An 8,451-nucleotide genomic window follows, 5' to 3' on the forward strand; every position below is an offset into this window, starting at 1 on the left:
TAAATACATAAAAATAAAATAAACATTTTCCAGATTCTCATATTTTCTTTGAATATATTGTACAACATTTTATTATTTAGAAGATATTATGTCTCAGGCAAAGGTTTTTTTTTTCTCCACTCAAGAGGTGCTAATGTGCAATATTTTCTTTTAGAAAGGTAAGTGGTTGTCTGTGTGACCATCATCAAAGAGGACAGAACAGATGAGCTTGTTGGATTCAAGTCTGAAATGACGACAAATTATTTCTACTATAATTTTCCAGTTCCTGGGGCTGGAGAGATGGCTCAGTGGTTAAGAGCATTGCCTGCTCTTCCAAAGGTCCTGAGTTCAATTCCCTGCGACCACATGGTGGCTCACAACCATCTGTAATGGGGTCTGGTGCCCTCTTCTGGCCTGCAGGCATACACACAGACAGAATGTTGTATACATAATAAATAAATAATAAAAAATTTCCAGTTCCATGTAACATGCTTAGTGTTGAAAAGAACCCACAAAACCTGTCAAAAGCTGTCAAATAGGCATGCTATCCTCAGTGACTTTCACCATGAGAAAACTGAGATATTTCATATATATTCTAGAGACTCCATGGTTTCCTGGAGCACGCTTGCTCCCTTTGTGTCACAGAGAATTAATGGATGTCTGCTGAAATCTTGTATGATTTCTGGTTTTGTTGGCAGAACTACAATGGAATATTTCAACATCTAGTTGTGACCTATAGCCATTTTTTTAAAGACTCATCCAAAAGTTTGATAATTCTTGGAACAAGTTCTCCAAAATAAAAATGTTCTACTCTGTGAGAAATATTGTAAGAATCATGACTGGCAAAAGCTCCTAGGACAGTGTGCATGTCCTAGGAGAAGTACAAGTGCCTTGTCCACACTTATGTGAAAATTCTTTGCTCCATTATCGGTAAACCATGGATTCTGCATGCACCTGAAGAGAGTGCTGGATCATCTTCCCTTGGTGGGAGTGCTGTTGATGTACTTTTTTAAAAAATATTTATTTATTTATTGTATATACAATATATGCCTGCAGGCCAGAAGAGGGCACCAGATCTCATTACAGATGGTTGTGAGCCACCATGTGGTGGCCGGGAATTGAACTCAGGATCTTTGAAAGAGCTCTTAACAACTGAGCCATCTCTCCAGCCCTGTTGATGTACTTTTAAGAGCACTTTTGAGGGGGCTGGAGAGATGGCTCAGAGGGTAAGAGCATTGCCTGCTCTTCCAAAGGCCCTGAGTTCAATTCCCAGCCACCACATGGTGGCTCACAACCATCTGTAATGAGGTCTGGTGTGCCCTCTTCTGGCCTGCAGGCATACATGCAGAATATTGTATACATAATAAATAAATAAAAATATTTTTTTTAAAAAAAGAGCACTTTTGAATATCACATATTGAAAGGAGTGCTCTTTTGCAGCCTACTCTGAGTCAGCTGTAACACACTTCTGCGGTGATGATAGGCCAAATGCTGCTGGTCCATAAACTAGGCCATCTGTGGATGCAACCATTTTCTCTGCTAAATCGAGTACATGTGGTCCAACATACTGACACTTCATGGTAACGTCTATATCTATGCTGATTCTCCACTTGCTGGAAAAGTCCTTGTCTACTTCATATTCATACTTCAGTCATGTATGTTTATACACTGGGAGTTCCATTGTTGTTAATAACGCCACAGTGGTAAATGCTATTAGAGAATTTGTTACTCAACTGGCTGACATTTCTACATAACTGTCAGAAACCGTGGCAATAGCATTCAACTCTTGCACCTAACTTAAATCCCCCCCCCCCCCAACTCAGTCACATCATCTTCAGGGAAACCTCCCTCTTCCTTCATATAGTCATGATTTGTTGGGGGCAGGGCACACACTTACCATGACACACATTTAGAGGTTAGACAACAGTCTGTAGGAGTCAGTTCTTGCCATCGTATAGGTCCTTGTGCTACTGTCCCAGCTGGCCACTGTATTTCACATAAACCCAAATCGTTATGATTCTTTATATGCATGGTTTTATTTTATGAAATTATACCTTTATATTTTTTTAAAATTTTTTGTTTTTTGAAATTGAAGTATAATGACATCGTTTTCTCCTTTCCTTTCTTACCTCCAACTCTTCCAATGTAACCCCTTTGATCTCTCTTAAATTCATGGCCTCTTTTTATTAATTGTGTTTTATAACATAACACAAATATATACACTCAGCCTTCTCAGGCTATATCATGTTTCTTGTATGTATATGATTTCAGAACTAACCATTTGGTATCAGATAACCAATTGTGGGTCTCTTCCTGGGACAAGACAATTCTCTTGCTCTCAGCATTTCTTCTTCTTCTCCTTCTTCTCCTTCTTCTCCTTCTTCTCCTTCTTCTCCTTCTTCTCCTTCTTCTTCTTCTTTTTTTTTTTCGAGACAGGGTTTCTCTGTAGCTTTGGAGCCTGTCCCGGAACTAGTTCTTGTAGACTAGGCTGGCCTCAACTCACAAAGATCTGCCTGCCTCTGCTGGGATTAAAGGCGTGCGCCACCACCACCCGTCGCTCTTAGCATTTCTTAGTTGCCTATAGTTCTTTGTCATTCTTGTTCAGGTCTTATTTAAGGAGTCATATTAATGAGACTTCATGGGTGTAGTTTCTCTGGCACTTCTAGGAAACACAATCTCACAGCAAACTTCCTATTCCTGTGATTCTTACAATTTTTCTGCCCATTCCCTTTTTGCTGTGATCACTGTTAGGCATAGGAGTTGTGTTGTAGATAGATCAGTTGGGGCTGGCCATCACACAATCAATTGTTCTTTGAATTTTGACTGGTTATTATTTTTTTTGTAGTGGTCTCCTGTTGCAAAGAGATGGTTCCTTGGTGGGAGGTATGATTTATACTTATCTGTCAGTACAAGAACAAATACTTATGATGTAGTTAAAGATTAGGCTGGTTTAATAACATGGTAGTTGTAGATTCTCCTCCAGGATCTATGACTTCACTACCCCTGGGTAATGGGTTAGGTTTCCAGTACCAGGCATGATTTCCATCTTGTTAAGAAAGTCTTAAGTCCAATTAGAGAGCAATTGGTTACCACAAAGGCATGTGTGTCACTATTACAACCTCTAGGGTTATCATGCTATGCCACTTAGTGTAGTTTATAGGCATCATTGCTAGGTAGGACTACTGTTTGCTTCCCTTTCTTCGAACTTTGCATGGTACCTACTGGTAGCATTAAACTAGTACGCAGGGAGGAGGCTTTCATGCCATATTCAGTTCTGACCTTCCACTTCCTGTGTCTGAAGTATGTGGCAGTTTCAGTAATGTGGATTCACCTTCAATCACCAGGAGGCAATCAAGGGCAACAATAGCCTATAATGTTTGGGAGTATCTTGAACAGCTCTCATCTACAACCCAAGGAAGCTTCTCACGCCTGGTGTTTTTTGTGAATTGACTCTTGGTTGGACCATTCATTGTTAGCATGAATGGGAAAATGAATAAACAATATCTATATGTAATTTTAGATAAATAGATACTGATATTTTATGGCTTTTTAAGAATCCTTACAGTTATTTCGCCATCCTCCCTCCTTTTCTTTATATGTCACCCTTCCTGTCCCTAATTAAATTCCCCTGATTTCTCCCATTCAAATAACTTGTACACTGCTCCTTTCATTTCTATTGCTTACCTGATAAGATCCCTTTTTACTTTTCTGTTTTTTTGTAGTTACTCCAGTTTGTATACTTTCATCTGAATATTTGTAGCCAGAAAGTTAAAGAACAGGGCTGGAGAGATGGCTCAGTGGTTAAGAGCATTGCCTGCTCTTCCAAAGGTCCTGAGTTCAATTCCCAGCAACCACATGGTGGCTCACAACCATCTGTAATGAGGTCTGGTGTCCTCTTCTGGCCTGCAGACATACACACAGACAGAATATTGTATACATAATAAATAAATAAATATTTAAAAAAAGAAAGTTAAAGAACAGTCCTTCCTTATCTCTTCTGATTAGTTTTGGTTAGAATCTGTTTGGGCTATCACCACCCCACATGCCCCCAACCTAACCTACCCCCACCCCTCCTAACTAAAGTGGAAAACTGTGAAACGCAGCCTGCTACACTACTGAGAGGACAAAAAAGGTAATGAGCACCCACCCGGCAGGATACCCCACTCTCTAGGCCCACCAAACTGGGGCAAAGCCCCGGGCCCCACTCCAACCAACCTTGGTTTCTCTAGCAAGTCAACAGGCAAGTTTCCAGCATGTGGGATGCTCCAATACCCCCATCACATCCTTTGGACCCTGCAAGTTACAAGTCCAACTCTGTCCCCAAACTGTCCTAATGCCCACCCCCGCAATCTCAGTGGAACTATGAAGTAGCCTCCTACTACAAAAAGAGGACCAAGGGACAAATGACTACTCACCCAGCGGGACACCCTACTCTATAGGCCCACATCCTCCCTGTCAAAATCCCAGGTCCCTATCCCACCAATATTGGTTTCTCTAGCCACCAGCAAGTGATTTCCAGCAGATGGGCTGCTCCAGTACTCCCATCCCATTCTTCGGAACATGCAAGATACAAGCCCCACTCTGCCCCCAAACCCTCCTAATACCCTCCTGCCCCCGGCATTCTCAATGGAACTCTGAAACATAGCCTGCTATTACAGAGAACTGAACAAGAGGTGAGTGACCACTCACCCTGTCGGACTCCACACCTTCTAGTCCTTCCATACTAGGTCAAAACCTCAGATTACTGTCCTACCTGCCTCGCTTTCTCTAAACTGCCAGCAGGCTATATTCCTGCAGGTAGGCTGCTCCAAAACCCCATCTCATCCATTGGACCATGAAAGCTACAAGTCCCACTCTGCCCCCAAACCTTCCTAATATCCCCCCCCCCCCGCAATTGCAGTGGATCTCTGAAACACAGCCTGCTACTACACAGAGAGGACCAAGAGACAATTGATCACCCACGGGGCGGGGTACCCAACTCACTAAGCCCCCATACGGGAGCAAAACCCCAGGGCCCCTCTCCCACCAACTTCAGTTTCTCTAGCTAGTCAACAGGCAAATTTCCAACAGGAAGGTTGCACCAATACCCCATGCCAGGCTTTGGACCCTGCAGGATAAAAGTCCTACTCTGCCCACAAACCTTCCTAATACACTCATCTGGCCCGCCTTATCAGTGGAACTCTCAAACACAGCCTGCTACTCTATAGAGTGGAGCAAGAGGCAAAAGAACACCCACCCAGTAGGACACCCTACTTAGGCCCCCCACACTGGGGCAAAACCCGGGCCCCTCCCCCACCTGACTGCCTTCTCTAGATAGCAAGCAGGGTATGTTCCTGCAGGTAGGCTGCTCCAAAAAAAAAAAAAAAAAAAAATCCCATCCATTGGATCATGAAAGCTACAAGTTCCACTCTGCCTCCAAACCCTCCCATTGCGCCCCCCCCCCACACACCCTGGAACTATAGTGGAACTCTGAAACACAGTTGGCTCTTACACAGAATGGACCAAGAGCTGAGTGACCACCCACATGTTGGGACACCCCACTCTTTAGGTCCTCAATCCTGGGGAAACTCCCAGGCTTCTCCCCACCAACCTCGGTTTCTCTAGAAAGAGAGCAGGCAAGTTTCCAACAGGAAGGCTACTCCATTACCCCCCACCCCATTCTTTGGACCCTGCAAGATACAAGTTCAACTCTGGCCCCAAATTATCCTAATACCCCTGCGCAATCTCAGTGGAACTCTGAAACACAGCCTGCTACTACAAAGACATGACCAAGAATCGAATGAGCACCCACCTGGAGGGAAACCCACTCTTTAGGTCACCACACCTGAGCAAAACCCCAGGCCCTACTCCCACCAACCTAGGTTTCTCTAGCTAGCCATTAGGGGAGTTTCCGGCAGGTAGGTTGCTTTAGTACCACGTCCCATTCTTTGGACCCTCCCACTCTGCCCCCAAACCCTCCTAATACCCCCCCCCCAGTAATATCAGTAGAACTCTGAAACAAAGCCGATAACTCCACAGAGAGGACGAAGAGGCCAATGAGTACACACCAGGCAGAACACCACACTCTGTATTCCCTCAAACCCCAGGAATAACCCTGCGCCCCTCTCCCACCAACCTAGGTTTCTCAAGTTAGCAGGGGAGTTTCCAGCAGGTAGGCTGCTCCAATACCTCCATCCCATCCTTTGGACCCTTTATGTTACAAGTCTCACTCTACCACTAAACCCTCCTAATACCCTCTCCCTGCAATCTCAGGAGGGGAGAAGGGGAGGGGGAAGGAGAACTTAAGAGAATGGGATAGTGAAGATGGAGGGAGGACAGAGATGAGAACAAGGAACAATATTTTGATTTAGGTAGTCATTATGGGACCAGCGAGAAACCTGGCACTAGAGAAATTCCCAGGAATTCACAAGGATGACCCCACCTAAGAACCTAAGCAATAAAGGAGAGTGTGGCCGAACTGGCCTTGCTGCTTAGTGAGATTGATGAATATCTTAAATGTCACCATAGAAGCTTCATCCAGCAACTGATGGAAACAGAAGCTGAGACCTGCATCAGAGCACTGGACTGAGCTCCCAAAGTCCAGTTGAAGAATGGAAGTAGTCAGAATATGAGCAAAGCGGTCAAGACCATGATGGGACACCCACTAAAACAGTTTAGATGAGCTAATAATGGGAGCTCACCAACTCCCACCGGAGAAGGAAGGAACCAGCATAGGTCCAACTAGTCCCTCTGAATGTTGGTGACAGTTATGGCTGGGGCAGACTGTGGAACCATTGGCAGTGGCACCAGGACTTATCTATACTGCCTGTACTGGCCTTTTGGGAACCTATTCTCTTTGGATGTATATTTTGCTCAGCCTAGATATAGTAGGGAGGGCCTTGGACCTTCTCCAAAGCAACATGTCTTACCCTCTCTGAGGACTGGATGGGGGGGTGGGGTTGGGGATAGTTGGAGGTGATGGGAGGTTGGGAGGGAGAGGGACCTGGGATTGGAATGTAAAATGTAAAAAGATATTTGTTTTCTCTAAAAAAATAAAATAAAAAAGAAATCTGTTTGGTCAGGTATTAATTAGAAGTGTCTTTCTTGGTCTCCTGGTCCCATTTGATTGCTGTACTTTTGTCCATTCTTCCACTCTATAGCGGTGCTTATCTCTAAAGCTAAAGTTTGTTTAATTTAAAGAACAAGTAGAAATTGTTTCTTGATTCATTCATTCAATGTCTTTTAATTGGAGAATTGAGGCCATTATTATTTAAACATATTTCTAGAACTTATATGTTGGTTGTAGTCATTGTGTTGTTTTTTTGGTATTATGTTCTCAAGGTACTTTGTGTTTAATTATGGCTTCATCTGTTTTCTTTCTACAATCTTTTAATTGTATTTACTCCTGTCTTCATCCAGAAGTATTGGTTTCTGTATTTTCTTTAGTTTTGGTCTGCTGGATATGATTTTTTTAAAGATTGTTTTTATATCATGAAAAGTTCTCCTTTCTTCTTCCACTATAGCAGATAGTTTTACTTGGTATAGTGGTATAGATTGACAGTTGTGGTCTTTTAGAATTTGGGATGATTCGTTCCAGGCTCTTTTGGGTTTCAAAGGTTCCATTGGGAAGTCAGTTGTTATTCTATAAGCTTTTCTTGATTGTGTGACTTGTGTATTATCTCAGAAGCTTTCAATATCCTTTCTCTGTTTTGTATACTTGAGAATTTAACTGTGATATGTTGTAGAAATTTTCTTTTCTGGTCTTGTCCATTTGGTGTTAGGTGTGTTTCTTGTATTTGTAAGAGTGTGCCCTTTCTAAGTTTGGAGAAGTTTTCTTCCATAATCTTGTTGAAGATCATGTCTATGCCCTTGACCTGGGGTTCTTCTCCTTCATTGATACTTATAATTTGAAGGTTTGATCTTTTGTTGGTGCCCTACATTTCATGAATATTTGTTTCCTGTGTTTTTAGAAGTTTTTTTCATATTCCTTGCTTATTTGGTTTAGATTCTCAGCTTTATTTTCAAGTCCTGATCTCTATTTTCTGCTTCTTTCATTCAACTTGTAAGACTTTCCCTTGCCAGGCAGTGGTGGCTCACACCTTTTATCCCAGCACTTGGGAGGCAGAGGCAGGTGGATCTCTGTGAGTTCGAGGCCAGCCTGGTCTACAAGAGTGTTGAAATAGGAGCGGCGGGGCTGTGTCCCTGGCACCCGGCTGCCCGCATGGCTAGCTTATGCCTGAAATAATTACACGGAAACTGTATTCTTTCAAACACTGCCTGGCCTGGCTAGTTCCAGTTTCTTATTGGCTAGCTCTTACATATTGTTCTAACCCATTTCTAATATTCTGTGTAGCCCATGAGCTGGCTTACCAGGGAGGATCTTAACCTGTGTCTGTCTGGAGCGGGAGAATCATGGCGACTCTCTGACTCAGCTTCTTTCTCCCAGAATTCTCTTCTGTCTACTCCGCCTACCTAATTTTCTGTCCTATGAGG

General features: G+C 43.2%; 1 pseudogene; it reads right to left on the reverse strand.

Annotated features, from left to right (window-relative positions):
• Positions 1–510: 510 nt before the first annotated feature.
• On the reverse strand, positions 511–4,701 carry LOC126490827 (endoplasmic reticulum-Golgi intermediate compartment protein 2-like; annotated as a pseudogene).
• Positions 4,702–8,451: the final 3,750 nt, after the last annotated feature.

The sequence above is a fragment of the Alexandromys fortis genome, unplaced genomic scaffold (assembly GCF_014885135.2).
Source record: "Alexandromys fortis isolate MF-2015 unplaced genomic scaffold, M_Fortis_MF-2015_v1.1 scaffold_246, whole genome shotgun sequence".
NCBI classification, from domain to species: domain Eukaryota; kingdom Metazoa; phylum Chordata; class Mammalia; order Rodentia; family Cricetidae; genus Alexandromys; species Alexandromys fortis.